General features: G+C 33.8%; 2 pseudogenes; both read right to left on the bottom strand.

The window, feature by feature from the left end:
* Window positions 1–2,633: 2,633 nt before the first annotated feature.
* Window positions 2,634–5,142, bottom strand: LOC130509877 (glutamate dehydrogenase 1-like; annotated as a pseudogene).
* Window positions 5,143–5,183: 41 nt separating this feature from the next.
* On the bottom strand, window positions 5,184–7,654 carry LOC130509878 (glutamate dehydrogenase 1-like; annotated as a pseudogene).
* Between the last annotated feature and the right edge of the window lie 9,292 nt (window positions 7,655–16,946).

Raw genomic sequence — 16,946 nt, 5'->3', positions numbered from 1 at the left:
AAATTCATATTTGGATATTAAATCAAGAGATATGACATATCTGTTAGATCGGATATTCAAAATTTTCCTGACTATTTCAAAACTTTTGTTTGTTTTCTTATGTCTTTTGCAGATTTTGTGAATTTCTCTAAAAACTCTCAGTTAAATGTTTACCTTAGTTAAATGTTTTACCTAAACGCTTTTAAATTTTTGTATATATTTCTTAAAAATATTATAACTCATCCATAAAGGTTTATAAAAGGGTCATCTCTAAGGATAATACATATTTATAAATATTTATAAAACAACTTATAACATTTTTAAATCCTTATAAAATACAAGGATTAATAAATAGTTTTTTAAACATAACAATTTATAAGAGGTTATAAATCCTTATAAAATATATAATTTAAGCAATAAAAGCTTTGAATAGTTTAAAAATCTTAGAAATATAAGCAAATCTCCAGTAATTTTAGCTTCATAAACTTTGAATCTATATTTCACCTGTTTTAAAATAAAATTTACAAAAAATATCCTACAGGTTCTTTTACGAATTAGAAGCTTTGTTAACGTTAATTTTAAATCAAAGTTTTTCGTTGTCCAGATTTGTAGAGGTTATACATCTTTATGAATACTAGAACCAATCTCCGCGCTACGCGCGGATAAGTGTTGTTTAAGTGCCGATTATGATAGTTGATATTTCTTGTTTGGAATGATTGTAATATTATTATAATGTTCGACCAAAATAATTTTAGAATATTTGGCAAAAAAAAATTGACGATAGTTTTTTGGTAACCTTTTGTTATGGTTTATTGACGAAGTTATATTTGAATGGAGCTTAATGTTCAACGCTTAATTACTATAAGTAAGTTTATTTTAAGGGTTATTTGTAAAATAACCAAAAAAAATTAAAATTAGTTTTTAAGAGAGAGATAGGAAGAGATAAGGGGAGAGAGAATGATATTTTGTTAGTTTATGAATTTTGGTTTTTTAGTTAGTGGGTACAATTTCTCTTTATTTTATTCCTCTTTCTAAAATTTCCGATTATGTCAATTGTGTTATTGGAATAAAATTGTGTCGCTAGTATTAAAGCGAGTAATAATTTGCATTTAATTATTAAGGAATATGGTTAGAATTCATTGTACACTTAAGATAAGTGTTTTTTTTAATAATTATATGTTTTTGGATTGTGAATTGTTACCACGATGATCTGGTATTTTAAATTTTAATTTGGACAAATAAATTATGTATACAAAAATAAATATACAAATGAATACATAGAATTAATAATAATTTTAAAAACCCCAAAAAACTTGCAAGTGTGAAAGGTTTGTGAGGATGGATTTTAAAACTCATATTTTCTCAATTTGCCAGTTCAACTCAAATTTTAACAATATAGTAATGTTAAGTGAAGAGTTAATCTTCATCTGATTGTGTGTTTACGTTGTCTGATCATAAAATTTGATTCTTTCGGTTTTGATGACTGAGATTATGCTTAATCATCACTCATGCATTTAACAAACTTGGTGATTTTCTATGTGCATTCAATAAATAATAAATTGATATATATATATGAGCTAATGTGTAAGAACTTATACTATGTTAGTGACAAATATATTTTTGATATATTCTGGATAAAATTTGCTAGTGATTTAATATTGAATTAACTTTATTGTGACAAATATATTTTTAAATATTTCGCAAAAAAAAAATTAAAATTAGTAAGTTTATTTTAAGGGTTATTTGTAAAATAACCAAAAAAAATTAAAATTAGTTTTTAAGAGAGAGATAGGAAGAGATAAGGGGAGAGAGAATGATATTTTTGTTAGTTTATGAATTTTGGTTTTTTAGTTAGTGGGTGCAATTTCTCTTTATTTTATTTCTCTTTCTAAAATTTCCGATTATGTCAATTGTGTTGTTGGAATAAAATTGTGTCGCTAGTATTAAAGCGAGTAATAATTTGCATTTAATTATTAAGGAATATGGTTAGAATTCATTGTACACTTAAGATGAGTGTTTTTTTAATAATTATATGTTTTTGGATTGTGAATTGTTACCACGATGATCTGGTATTTTAAATTTTAATTTGGACAAATAAATTATGTATACAAAAATAAATATACAAATGAAAACATAGAATTAATAATAATTTTAAAAACCTTAAAAAACTTGCAAGTGTGAAAGGTTTGTACGGATGGATTTTAAAACTCATATTTTCTCAATTTGCCAGTTCATCTCAAATTTTAACAATATAGTAATGTTAAGTGAAGAGTTAATCTTCATCTGATTGTGTGTTTACGTTGTCTGATCATAAAATTTGATTCTTTCAGTTTTGATGACTGAGATTATGCTTAATTATCACTCGTGCATTTAACAAACTTGGTGATTTTCTATGTGCATTCAATAAATAATAAATTAATATATATATATATATATGAGCTAATGTGTAAGAACTTATACTATGTTAGTGACAAATATATTTTTGATATATTCTGGATAAAATTTGCTAGTGATTTAATATTGAATTAACTTTATTGTGTCAAATATATTTTTGAATATTTCGCAATTTAATAGTTTTTATTTAGATTGTTTTCATATTTAGTTTCTAAATATTATTTTAAATATCTATTTCTATTAGCTACGTAGTTAATTAATTATTTTCTAAAAATTAAAGAGCATTAAAACTACCAAATCAACAATCAATCTTTTGTATTTCTTAACAAAAAAAAACAAAGAACAAATGTCATCTTGCAGGGATGAGGATATCACAATCCTCGACCAGTATCGAGTTTGCATCGATGGGATGCACACCATCAAACCCTTTAACACCTCTGTGTTCTTTGGTATAGTTAAGCAAGCTCTCGATATCAATACCATCCTTGTTCTTGATAGCTCCGGTAATGTCACTCACCGCAACTATCTTCCCACCTTGCTCACTTATCAGCTTTGCCGCCCATGACCCTACATTCCCAAACCCCTATAGAACCAAATACACTCGATCAAGAACCTTCTCTAACTCGCAAGGAGCTGTAATAAAAAACAAAAAAAAAGAAACTTCACCTGGATGACAAAACGTTGCACTGAGATGCTCTTGCCGTGCTCGTCAAGCAAAGATTCGGTTCCAAACATCACTCCTCTTCCAGTAGCTGCGTCTCTCCCGAGTGATCCACCAAGATCCTGCTCAAAAGATCATTACCATTCAGTGAATTAACAAAACAAAACCATGATTACAGCTACTTACAATGGGTTATCCAGTGACAACTGCAGGAGAGTAACCATGGAACTTAGAGTATTCATCAAGAATCCAAGCCATTGTCTACAAATTCACCAAGAAACAAAAAAAAAAAATTTAAAGATGACTAAAAGAAAGTAAAAAAAAAAACTTGATGAAAACGTTTAAAGAACCCGAGGACCAGTGCCCATATCAGGAGCTGGAACATCTGTGCGAATCCCAATGAGATCATGAATCTTCTGAGTGAAGACTCTAGTCAGTCTCTCAAGTTCGGAGACGCTGAGCTTGCTCGGATCACAACCAATCCCTCCTTTGGCTCCTCCGTACGGAATCTTAGACACTGCTGTTTTCCATGTCATGAGCTGAGCCAATGCGTTCATGTTAGAATAAGAACCCAAGAGCAAAGAAACTCTGCCTGAGTATATGAGAATGAGTTAATGTATGTTTCCAACTTGCTGTGCCGCATGAGAGTATGAAAAGTGTATAGATTTTATTTCACCTGCAGAGGATTGTTGAGAATGTATGCGTTTAGATCAGTAACTGCTACAGTCTCAAGTTACTGAACACCATCATACTTGAAACCATTTCCAGGGACGATTTCGGTCAACTCCACCTAAGCTGCGGTGTTTGATGTATTGATTTAATTAGCAATTATTTAAGGAGTTATTTTTTTTGGAAAACTGTATTGAGAGACACTTACTCAATGTACAGTTGATAACAGAACACAAAACCATGTCAAGAGACTAACTAACCTATCTCAACTGTTTAGCTATAACAGGGACACGTACCTGAAACTGTTCGAAGTAGTTTAGCACTACATTGTGCTCTCCAAATAACTTCACCTTTCATTGGCTTCTCTAAATCAATAATTAGCTCCAGTAATATAATCTTTCTGCAGCCGTTGGGAACTATAATTGCGATTTTTTCTCTTTATATTGCGAGATTAGCCTTCTTAAACAGCATCTGGTTCACCAAAAGATCACACGGGGTTAAACATAAAGCAACAAAGGATTTATGCCAGGCAAGGCTTTGATACCAGGCAAGGCTTTGATTCCACTAACTCATTTTATCCTTGAAACGAAAATCAATGTTTTTAATCAAGAAAACGACTTTATATTGCCTTTGGCCTTGATAACGTTACCTGAATATGGTTCTTCTTGCCCTGTGATGACCCTGAGCTAGCTTCAAACCTGAGGAAACCGCAGAAGAACAGTGATGCCCCGTGATGATCCTGAGCTAGCTTCACACCTGAGGAAACCACAGAAGCGCCACTGCTCAAGTTCTTTCTGGTTCGTTTCTTATCGGAATCTTGTTGGAAAAATGGTTTTGAGATGAGTAAAGCATACCTTTTTATAACTTGAGATGGATCTAATAAGATGATGAATCTGTGACTGGTAGATTGCTGGATCCGTAGGAAGAAGATGAAACATCTCGATCGAAACCCTAGAGTGGGGTAGCAGAGAAAAAAAAACAGGATTCAAAACAGAGAAAATATAAAGGCCAAGAGTGTAAACATGTTAGGCGAGACAGTACCGTAGCTGTAGCTTCTTCTGTTTTTCAATGGAGGTTTTCGATTATGGTTGATTGACGATCAGACGGAGCGTTTAATATAGAAGAAGAAAGAGGGGAGGTGGACCAAAACCATTTAAGAAGACTTTAAAGCTTAATAGATTGATTTCACAGACAATAGTCTATGAAACGGATGGAAGAAGAAGATGAACAGGTCTCACCATTGGAGAGAGCACGCGAGAGAGAAACGGCGGTTAGGGTATCCTCAAAAAAGTGAAGTGAGCTAATGGGCTAACGGGCTGTGACAAAAAACCAACTTCGAAGCCCATCCGAACTTTCGGTTCAAGCCCACCAGACGCAAGACAGTGACGACGTGGAGGTCTCCTGGTTTCTGATTGGTTGGAATTAAACTGATGATGTGGACACAGTATCCTTTGAGGTTATTCACCTTAAAACTACCAAATCAACAATCAATCTTTTGTATTTCTTAACAAAAAAAAACAAAGAACAAATGTCATCTTGCAGGGATGAGGATATCACAATCCTCGACCAGTATCGAGTTTGCATCGATGGGATGCACACCATCAAACCCTTTAACACCTCTGTGTTCTTTGGTATAGTTAAGCAAGCTCTCGATATCAATACCATCCTTGTTCTTGATAGCTCCGGTAATGTCACTCACCGCAACTATCTTCCCACCTTGCTCACTTATCAGCTTTGCCGCCCATGACCCTACATTCCCAAACCCCTATAGAACCAAATACACTCGATCAAGAACCTTCTCTAACTCGCAAGGAGCTGTAATAAAAAACAAAAAAAAAGAAAACTTCACCTGGATGACAAAACGTTGCACTGAGATGCTCTTGCCGTGCTCGTCAAGCAAAGATTCGGTTCCAAACATCACTCCTCTTCCAGTAGCTGCGTCTCTCCCGAGTGATCCACCAAGATCCTGCTCAAAAGATCATTACCATTCAGTGAATTAACAAAACAAAACCATGATTACAGCTACTTACAATGGGTTATCCAGTGACAACTGCAGGAGAGTAACCATGGAACTTAGAGTATTCATCAAGAATCCAAGCCATTGTCTACAAATTCACCAAGAAACAAAAAAAAAAAAATTTAAAGATGACTAAAAGAAAGTAAAAAAAAAACTTGATGAAAACGTTTAAAGAACCCGAGGACCAGTGCCCATATCAGGAGCTGGAACATCTGTGCGAATCCCAATGAGATCATGAATCTTCTGAGTGAAGACTCTAGTCAGTCTCTCAAGTTCGGAGACGCTGAGCTTGCTCGGATCACAACCAATCCCTCCTTTGGCTCCTCCGTACGGAATCTTAGACACTGCTGTTTTCCATGTCATGAGCTGAGCCAATGCGTTCATGTTAGAATAAGAACCCAAGAGCAAAGAAACTCTGCCTGAGTATATGAGAATGAGTTAATGTATGTTTCCAACTTGCTGTGCCGCATGAGAGTATGAAAAGTGTATAGATTTTATTTCACCTGCAGAGGATTGTTGAGAATGTATGCGTTTAGATCAGTAACTGCTACAGTCTCAAGTTACTGAACACCATCATACTTGAAACCATTTCCAGGGACGATTTCGGTCAACTCCACCTAAGCTGCGGTGTTTGATGTATTGATTTAATTAGCAATTATTTAAGGAGTTATTTTTTTTGGAAAACTGTATTGAGAGACACTTACTCAATGTACAGTTGATAACAGAACACAAAACCATGTCAAGAGACTAACTAACCTATCTCAACTGTTTAGCTATAACAGGGACACGTACCTGAAACTGTTCGAAGTAGTTTAGCACTACATTGTGCTCTCCAAATAACTTCACCTTTCATTGGCTTCTCTAAATCAATAATTAGCTCCAGTAATATAATCTTTCTGCAGCCGTTGGGAACTATAATTGCGATTTTTTCTCTTTATATTGCGAGATTAGCCTTCTTAAACAGCATCTGGTTCACCAAAAGATCACACGGGGTTAAACATAAAGCAACAAAGGATTTATGCCAGGCAAGGCTTTGATACCAGGCAAGGCTTTGATTCCACTAACTCATTTTATCCTTGAAACGAAAATCAATGTTTTTAATCAAGAAAACGACTTTATATTGCCTTTGGCCTTGATAACGTTACCTGAATATGGTTCTTCTTGCCCTGTGATGACCCTGAGCTAGCTTCAAACCTGAGGAAACCGCAGAAGAACAGTGATGCCCCGTGATGATCCTGAGCTAGCTTCACACCTGAGGAAACCACAGAAGCGCCACTGCTCAAGTTCTTTCTGGTTCGTTTCTTATCGGAATCTTGTTGGAAAAATGGTTTTGAGATGAGTAAAGCATACCTTTTTATAACTTGAGATGGATCTAATAAGATGATGAATCTGTGACTGGTAGATTGCTGGATCCGTAGGAAGAAGATGAAACATCTCGATCGAAACCCTAGAGTGGGGTAGCAGAGAAAAAAAAACAGGATTCAAAACAGAGAAAATATAAAGGCCAAGAGTGTAAACATGTTAGGCGAGACAGTACCGTAGCTGTAGCTTCTTCTGTTTTTCAATGGAGGTTTTCGATTATGGTTGATTGACGATCAGACGGAGCGTTTAATATAGAAGAAGAAAGAGGGGAGGTGGACCAAAACCATTTAAGAAGACTTTAAAGCTTAATAGATTGATTTCACAGACAATAGTCTATGAAACGGATGGAAGAAGAAGATGAACAGGTCTCACCATTGGAGAGAGCACGCGAGAGAGAAACGGCGGTTAGGGTATCCTCAAAAAAGTGAAGTGAGCTAATGGGCTAACGGGCTGTGACAAAAAACCAACTTCGAAGCCCATCCGAACTTTCGGTTCAAGCCCACCAGACGCAAGACAGTGACGACGTGGAGGTCTCCTGGTTTCTGATTGGTTGGAATTAAACTGATGATGTGGACACAGTATCCTTTGAGGTTATTCACCTTTTAATATAGTATTGATAGTTAGTAAATTTGGAAAAATATCCAATGATAATTAATCTTTTAAACTTTTTGGTGATTATACTTCAGTTATTATCTAGAAAATGAGTTCGCTCTAACCAGGACGAGTTAATATGGTGGTATATGGTTTGCGGCTGCAAATACGGTTTCGGGTTCGACTCGCACTAGTCACCGAAGATGGGTTCTTCGGCCAAGGAAACCAACATGTTGCATGATCCAAAGCGGTCGTCAAGGCTTTATGCCTGCTACGTGGCTAGTCTGGATCCACGATGTGAAAACCATGAATCTCTTCGTAAATATAAAAAATGAGTTTGCTCTGTATATCTACACAAATAGACTTTGTTTCTTTTTCACCTTACCTGTTTTGTAATTTTAAGTGCTTTAAATGCTCTACCACGACGAAAATCATTTAAGAATTCATTAAATTTAGAAAATTATATCATCATTACAAAAAAATTTGTTTAAAAAAAATTGTTATACCTTTGCAACTCTATCAATAGAAAATATAATTTGAATAAATTGTTTTTAAATATATTCTTTTCTTTTTTTTATAATCCAGTATCCGACCACTAAGCGTGATCGACTAGCCCACCGGGCTTAAGCCCATGCCATTACAGGATTTTTAAGCCTCCACTTAAGGGCCCCTGGTTACGCGAAGTGGTCTGAAAGGCGAGAGGAGCCCATGTGAAAACTCTCGTGGCCAACGCGGATCGAACCCAGGGCGGACACTCCAGCCGGAGTTCCTTTACCACTAGGCCAACACGCGTTGGTTAATATATTCTTTTCTTATTATTGTAATATTATAAGATATTTTTAGTTTTAAAATAATCTATTTTGTCATCTTAGGAATCTGAATAAAATTTTGATTTTATTTTATTGAATTTCTTACACATAAATAAAAAGGAGTGCCACCAAAATAGTCCTTTTAAGTATAACAAGTAGTTGTTAAAAAAACAAAGTATAACAAGTATTTTGTTGTGTTATGAAGGGAAAAACGTGTGTATCATTTATTACTGTCGCCAATAGGCTTATATATAAATTACATAGTAGTTATCCTAAACCCATATGGATTAGGAATACATGGGATAAATACAAAGTAAGATCAGGCGCATATGGCTTTCTCCGGATGGGCTTGGGTCGAGCTGCTGCACGGGCCTGCTAGTGGTCGATCACATAATCAGTACATAACACTCCCCCTTGATCGACACATCCGGTATAGGTTCGTTGCATGCTTAATGTTGCTTCATTAAAACCTCTCCTGGAAAACCCCAAAACCAATGTTGCAAAATGGGAAACCAAGGACAGGAAAAAGAGTACAACACATGAACTCTCCCTGATGAATGCATCAATGTAGTTGACGCATTCCCATCTGGTATCCGAGTCTTCCTGAACGTTGAAGCTGCCTATGACTTGATGAAGATGATCAACTGGATTCTCCTTTAATGAACTGGTAACACATGGACGTCTTGGTGTGTTTGGAACTCCATAAAGGTGTGGTCAGGATGTACACCTTTGTTGCTGATCACTCCTTATCTTGATCGGACTGATGGTGCTTCGAACGGTGCTCGGATGGACTTATAATGTGCAATAAAACTTTATTTGCAGGTCCTTTTCATGTCCCACGGGTTCTCTTTGGTTATATGGCTTTATTAAACCGTGGACACTTTAATATACATTGAGTCATAGACCCAAAACACATACGAACCACTTTACTTCATATCTTTGTTCATTCGGACTTATATCTCTTCGTATGTGCCAATGGCTTTATCCATTGTAACCAATCTTTCTTTATTTTCTTTTGTCGATCCATGTTAAGCTATAGACCTTGTCTATACACGTCCATTACCATGAGTGTCTAAGGTCATACCATTAATAATTATTTGCTGCAATGGAACTCATCAAACTATTAATTCACAGTCAAATACACTCATATCCTTTATACATGGTTATCAATCTTTTCTTGCCTTTAGCAATGCTTTATTCATTAAGCCACGTCCAGATATGCTTCTGGTCACTATCTCAGATTATGGTCTTTACTTTAGGCGTGTTGATCTTAATCATACACACTCACACACGGCTATGATTTTTCTGCAGTTTTACCATATGTAAAACATAGCCTGTTTAATCAATTGATAACTTGTATCATTGAAACTTTTGAACCATTTATCCTTTCTTTCAGTTGGTCTTTATCATGATCACAAGGAATTATAATATTTTCTGTATGGACTGACTGCACTAAGTATTTACTTAGTCTTTCATATTATATACAGCTGTTGTATATTCAGTCCATGAACAACTTAGGAACAAAGCTTGTTCTATGAGAATTTTTTTCTCATCTTTCTATGGTACCTTTATTCTCATTATCTAGTGATCCACATACTGCTTACTACACCATTATTTCTTACTTATGTATCCAGACAAAATCAATCTTGATTTTCTGTAGTAGCATCCACCACATAGGAGCATATCTCCTTATAAATTCATTCATTGGTCCTTGTGAGTATCCTTGTATAATCAAGCTATACTTGAACGTCATTTAGAAGGAACATTGACACACTAGACCACATGGCCATGTCCTTTAATCTCACTGAATTTATTATCTCACAAGATCCATTCACTGGTTTCATTCTTAGATGGCGTTTCTGTATGTACATGGCCATTACGCCCATCTGTCTATAAATACTTTGAATTCTTTGAACACCCCACGTCCCTTTATTCTTTTATGAGTACTCTTACGTGGGTTCATGATCCTCAGGTTATATCTTTCAAATCTCAAGTGCTACTATCTTTTATGAGCTCTTATGTATGTAAATACATCTTTGGTGTTAACACTCTTTATCTTTAGTTCCATACTGTTCCAGACATGATCTAATTATATTTGAGATCTTATTATCCATGACCTTTATACCTTGCAGTTTGGCGTCCCAAACTACATGGTCTGGTACCTTAGATGTGTGATTGGCCAACCTTATTTCTCTGTCTGAACTGATTTCACTGTGAACTCGGATTTGTATGATTCTGTGCACCTTTCATTACTTCCGAGGTTCCTTATCATTTGGAACTTGTTGGTCTATCTTTAATAGACATTGTAGCAACTTGATTGTGTCTCCTAGGACATCAAATTTCGTGGTGCTTAAGCTGGTATGACTTAGTCATTATTTTTCTTTTCGGGTCAGTGTATCTGGCATATTTGTCTGCTAGCTTTTGTATCTTTTGATCATATTATTTTAAAACGTCTAGATCATAATCTTTGGTCTGAGGATCTTGCCAAGACACCTATGGTAAATACCTTTATATTTCTATTTTACTCTTTACTCTTTACCAGCTTATAACTTTCTCCTTTTAATGTTGGATAATCAGATTACTATCTTTTACAATATGTGTTCTTGGCCACTGATTAAATCACCCATGTTTGGCACAAGATACATTATAATTTCGTGGAGGAAGTCTTAATTATCCAACATGTATTCCCAATCCTCATATGAGGTTCCATCTTAAATGGCACACATATATGTGGTGGTATATTCATATTCTCTTAAGATGGTTTGTGTATATGTCTGGTTTATGACCCTTAATCATTCAGAGATGGGAATATTTATGCTCACTTGTATGGCCTGATGTAAATCAATCTTTATACATGTAATACATGTGGTGTTCCTAAGCATTGGGCTGGACGTGGATGATGTACCACCAGTGAGAGTTTTAAAGCTTTCCAGCCGTGTATATCATCATGGTTTTAAACCATGGAATCCGAATTTATGGTATGGTCATGGACCGTGGGTTTTAGTTCTCACTCCCCCTCATGAACATACTCATAATTTCGTGTTGCTTAGGACAATAAAGCCTTAATTATTTTAGTGAATTTCCCTTTGTGTACATGTAACACAATGTGAGATTTTATGAGATCACTTTTGTGCCTTTTTATTTTTACATCATGTTTGGACCAAGATGGCTAATCTGGTCATGCCATAAAGTGTTTATTTCGTGGTCAACCTTACTGGTTACCATGGCTCTTTTCTTTTTTCATACTGATCCTTAGCATAGAATAATCTGGTAGAAAATATGGGTATATGCATTCATAATGCCTTAGGCAATTTTTTTCAAAATCTGAAAGGAATTTTGTTTCCTTTGCTCACTGGTTCAGAATGTAAACCATTCTTAAATCTTTATAACACAATGAGACTTATTATTTTGAGTAATTTCGTGCTTCTATTAGACAGTGTCTTTGGACCGCGGTGTATAGATGGATTTACTATCCTTTTATTAAGATTTCTTTTGTCATTTATCAATCACACATTATCAAGCAAATCAAGCAAGATAAACATAAGACCAAAATCAATTTTATTATTGCTGTAAATTTTATAAATGACAAGCAAATCAAACAGAACATAAAACATGAAATATAAAACCAGGATGTCGAAATCTCTTTGATTCTTTAATCAATTAAGAAACCGGGCTCACTTTCCATGTTTTGCCACTCGGTCTCCTCAGATATTTTTCTTAATATTTTCATCCTCACTGTCAGCAGGAGATATCATCTTACTGTCTCTATACCGGTCGTGTCTTTTCATGACTCTATCAAATTCGCTGATGGTCTCTCTCATACGCTGCTTTCTCAGCTCCTCTTACCACTATGTTACATAGTTCAAGACTATATACGGTATTCATTAGAGCTGAGTGATAATTGTACACGGACTGGAAGTCTTGGAACCTGAGAGCCTTACATTTATTCATGGTCTTTTGCCAGAATGTCATTGAGAATCTGATATTTAGTAATGACCAAAGGTCCAGAGGATTCTTAATATTGTCACACTGATCTCTTAGATCTTTAGTGAGGTGATAGCACATAATGAGTATGGCTTTATTCTTTTCACTTTCAACTGCAGTATTATCATAAATGATATATTTCCCGAGTCCTATAGACTTCAGGGTACTTGCAGTGTTCATTACCCATTTTATATAGTTATCTCCAGAGAGATTAAGGGCTTTGTAATCTGAGGATATGAATCTCGACGTCTGAAATCATTATTCAAAACAGGTCTTAAATTTAGAAACTTTTATTGTTCATATCTATATCACACACGCATCAAAGGAAAAAAAAATTCTAAATAATACATTTCAAGCAATATTAATTTAAAGCCCTACTGCTTAAGGTGTGAATCAACTTTTAAAAGGATTCAAACAAGTATGAAATCAATCATACACCTTTAATTATTTTCAGATTTAAGGTTTTCAAGGCCTTAGAGAAATTTTATTTTATGATTCTATCTTACAAAAACATTTCTAGATGATCAGGAAAGTGTTCCATAAAATTTTTATTCAAGGAAATTCCAGTAAAAGGAAACATCTATAAAGGAAAAATTTCTATAAAGGAAATTCCAGTAAAGGAAACATCTAGCAATTATTTATTATTTTCGACTTTCAGATAATTAAATCAGATGATAATGTGTCTAAAAAAATAAATCAGACAATTCAAGCATATATTTTCAAAATATTTTCGATTATTCATCTGATACTAATAAATCCTAATTCAATTGTGATTATGATTTAATTTACTGATCAATATTAGATAAATCCTAATTTCAAAGAGGATTATGATTCTATTTTCTGATAATTACTTATTACTTATTAAATCCAAATTTAAATAGGATTATGATTTTTTTAAAAAAAAAATTTGGAAAATAGTAATCTCAGATTTGAAAATATACTTTCTATTTTATTTTAGTCGAATTTATCAAATATATAAAATAGAAATATTTAAAATATATACTTTTTCCTTTTATATTTTAAAAATAATATATTTTCTCAGATTTATCTCTGTTTTTCGAATTTTAAGAATTAAAAAAATATATTTTTCAATCCTAATCCATGTTCTAGTCGACTTCAACAGCAGGAAATCAAGTTTTAACAGTCAAGAACATCAAGCAAAAATTCGAATTTATTTCAGGAATTATGATCAGATTTTCAGGAAAATTATGTAACTTGCAGTCCTAATTCAGATCTAGTCGATTTCATGTTTCTTTCAGATATTGCAGTCGGATTTGTTCAATTTTTTCAGTCTGATTCTCTTAAAAAAAATTAAGTCCGTGTGATTATCAATTCTAAGCTTTTCTAATGCTTCAGGAAAATTTTAAATCACTCAATCAGACAATCAAATCAATTTAATTTTCAGATCAAACATCAAGAACACAGTAGGATTCTAGTTTTATGGTTTCAAGGCCATATATAAGATTTGATTTCTATGTTCTCAGTTTAATCGGATTACCAGAGTCTGAAGGGTTGATCGGTCTATCAGTTAGAGACCTTCCAGAGACTGTTTGCTGGTAGCTAATTGACTGCTTGGATTTATTGTTTCTATTGCTTCTCGTCGGTTCATGAAACAAATAAGAAAAATAATCATGGAGTATTAGATGTCATGAACACATAAACTATTCAAGATAAAATAAATTCATGAAACTATAAGGAGTTGAGTTTATAGAAAAATCTCTGTTGGAGTCGGATTTAGTTTTCGAAACCAAATCGACCGAGTGTATTGTAGCTGAGCGTGAGGACGTGTCTGGGATCAGATCGATGTGCTGTCTGCGGCGCTGGAATCGACTCGTCAATAGCTTCGATTTGATATCTTACACGTCGTCTGGATCTTTATGGTTTGAGAGATAGAGCTGTTTGAATATCGTCAGATTTTCTGGTTTTTTCTGCTCGGATTTATTTCTGGTTTTTAGGGTTAGGATTTTTGGGAGCAACGTCGTACTGATAACGTGTTGTGTTATGAAGGGGAAAACATGTGTATCATTTATTACTGTCGCCAATAGGCTTATATATACATTAGTAGTTATCCTAAACCCATATGGATTAGGAATACATGGAATAAATACAAAGTAAGATCAGGCGCCTATGGCTTTTTCCGGATGGGCTTGGACCGAGCTGCTGCATGGACCTGCTAGTGGTCGATCACATAATCAGTACATAACATATTTTACTTAAAAGGATTATTTTGGTGGTACTCATTTAAAGAGAGCAATAAGCATCTAACCCATGATTTTAATATTTTAACTATGTAATAACCCGTGCCTTGCACGGGATGAGATTATTAATTTTGTTATCTTTTTAATAGGCATGAGTATTCAGGTATCCGTCGTTTTTTTCGGATACCGGGTTTCTCAGGTTTAAAAATTAAGTCTTGTTTGGGTATTACAAAATTTCGAGTCGGGTTCGAGTCGAGTCCTCCCGGATTCGAGTGAGTTCGGTTTTGATGTAAAAAAACCTTAAAATAACTGAATAACTAATATATATGAAACTGGTTCATACTTAAATTAACCATATTACCCGATTCGGTTCAGGTATTTTGTATCAAAACTACCCAAATGTACAAAAAAAAACTAAAATTACTCATTGGACACGGTTTTTTGAGTATTTCTATACAAACTATCATATTTTATCTGAAAATACACAAAATAATTAATATATTTAATATATAATTTTGAATTTAATTTTTAAAATAATTATACATATAATTATAAATAATATTTTTAAAGATATATTTACATTTCAGAAATCCGGTTCTTCGGATACATCAGTTTAGGGACCATTCAGTTATTTACCCCGTGTCTGATCGAGTTTGGGACCCTGAATTTCGGTTCGGTTCGTCAGTTCCGGATATTTTGCTCAGCCCTACTTTTTAAGATAAAAAAAAAATATATGTTTAATCTGGATATTCGTTCAGTATTACATTATTTTCTTAACCTCCTAAAATATAAATACCATTCTAAATCCATATTTATTTTGTTTTGTTCGGTTGAAGTGATCGAGGTTTTTAATTTTTCGGTGATAAACCTAAAACTATTATATTTGTTTGGTTTCATGTTATATGAATTTTCGAAAGTTCTTATGTCGAACCAATTGTTTCATTTTTAAGTTTCTAAATGCTTGCAAAATCAAATAAAATCTAAATAATAGTTTAAAAAAAAAGACATCTAATTTATTTGTATTGTTTATACAAACAATGTTGGTGACATTTTAAGATTTTGTATTTTATATAAGATAATCTATTATTATTTTTGTTGTTTGAACTTAGACATAATATAAAAAGTTGTATATTTATCATAGAAATTGGTTTTTATTGAGTTTAATAATGTAAATTTTGATTAGTGTTAATGTGAGTACCCGCATAGCATGTTTCTCATGTCTTCTCGATCTGATCTTGCATCAGGTCCTTCATATGATCTTATGATCATCTAAAACGGTAAACAAAACACATTAAATTTAAATAATCACATACGAAAAGATCATTAGAAGTTAACCATTTACCTTTAACTTTGATTATTTTAGAAAACTCTCGGTACAATCAGCTCCCCAAAGAAATCCCTTGTAGTCACTCTCGCTCAGACCATCACCCATTCATGGACACGACCATAAAACATGGTTTAGAGTTATATTCCCATCATCATCATCATTCTCACCAACATGTCTCCTCCTCTCAATCTTGTCAAGTTCCTCTAAAGAACCCAACAATAAAGTGATATCTTCATAGACCAGAGAAGAGCTTTGAAAGAGACTTCCATGAGTTGTGTAGACGCTATTTGATATCACAGTTACCAAAGATAACATTTTGAAACAATCTATACACTTGGAGTATAGCGTTGGACCCTACTCATCACCGTGTATGTCACATGTCTTTTTTCAAGAAACCAAGTTAAATATGAAACTTTTAATTTCTAAAACATTCTCACTCAAGCATTTTAGTTGATGCGAATCTTAATGATTTTTTAAAAAATGCTATTATTCAGTAGTTGTACAAAGAGAATTTTAAATAATTTCAATTCACTATTTATAAATGTTACAAATGTATGAACCAAAAGAGTTTATTGAAAAAAATAGAATGCGAATACATTAAATTGTCTCGGTGTACTTAAAAACTTAGTGTATGAACGCATTAAATGTTAAATGATTGTGAAGACGACACGTCAGCAAATTCAAAAAATATAGTGTGAATGCATTAATTACAAATGCATCTCTTTTAATATATAGGGGATATCGAAAAAAAATTATAAAAAAAAAAGTTCATGCTCGTGGAGTTGTGAAGGCCAACTAGTTCAGCAACATGAACACATTGCTTAACGAGTCCAAGTAATTCCTTTAGTCATACATGTCGGTTGGGCTAGGCTCTTCGTGTATTTTAACCTCATCTACCAAACTTGCAACATTATTTGCGTTCATTAGGCAACGTTCCTATGCATATATTGAAGTA

Source organism: Raphanus sativus, chromosome 3 (genome assembly GCF_000801105.2).
Source record: "Raphanus sativus cultivar WK10039 chromosome 3, ASM80110v3, whole genome shotgun sequence".
NCBI lineage: Eukaryota > Viridiplantae > Streptophyta > Magnoliopsida > Brassicales > Brassicaceae > Raphanus > Raphanus sativus.
Note: the sequence above shows the minus strand (reverse complement) of the source record. Positions and strands in the feature narration are given on the sequence as shown.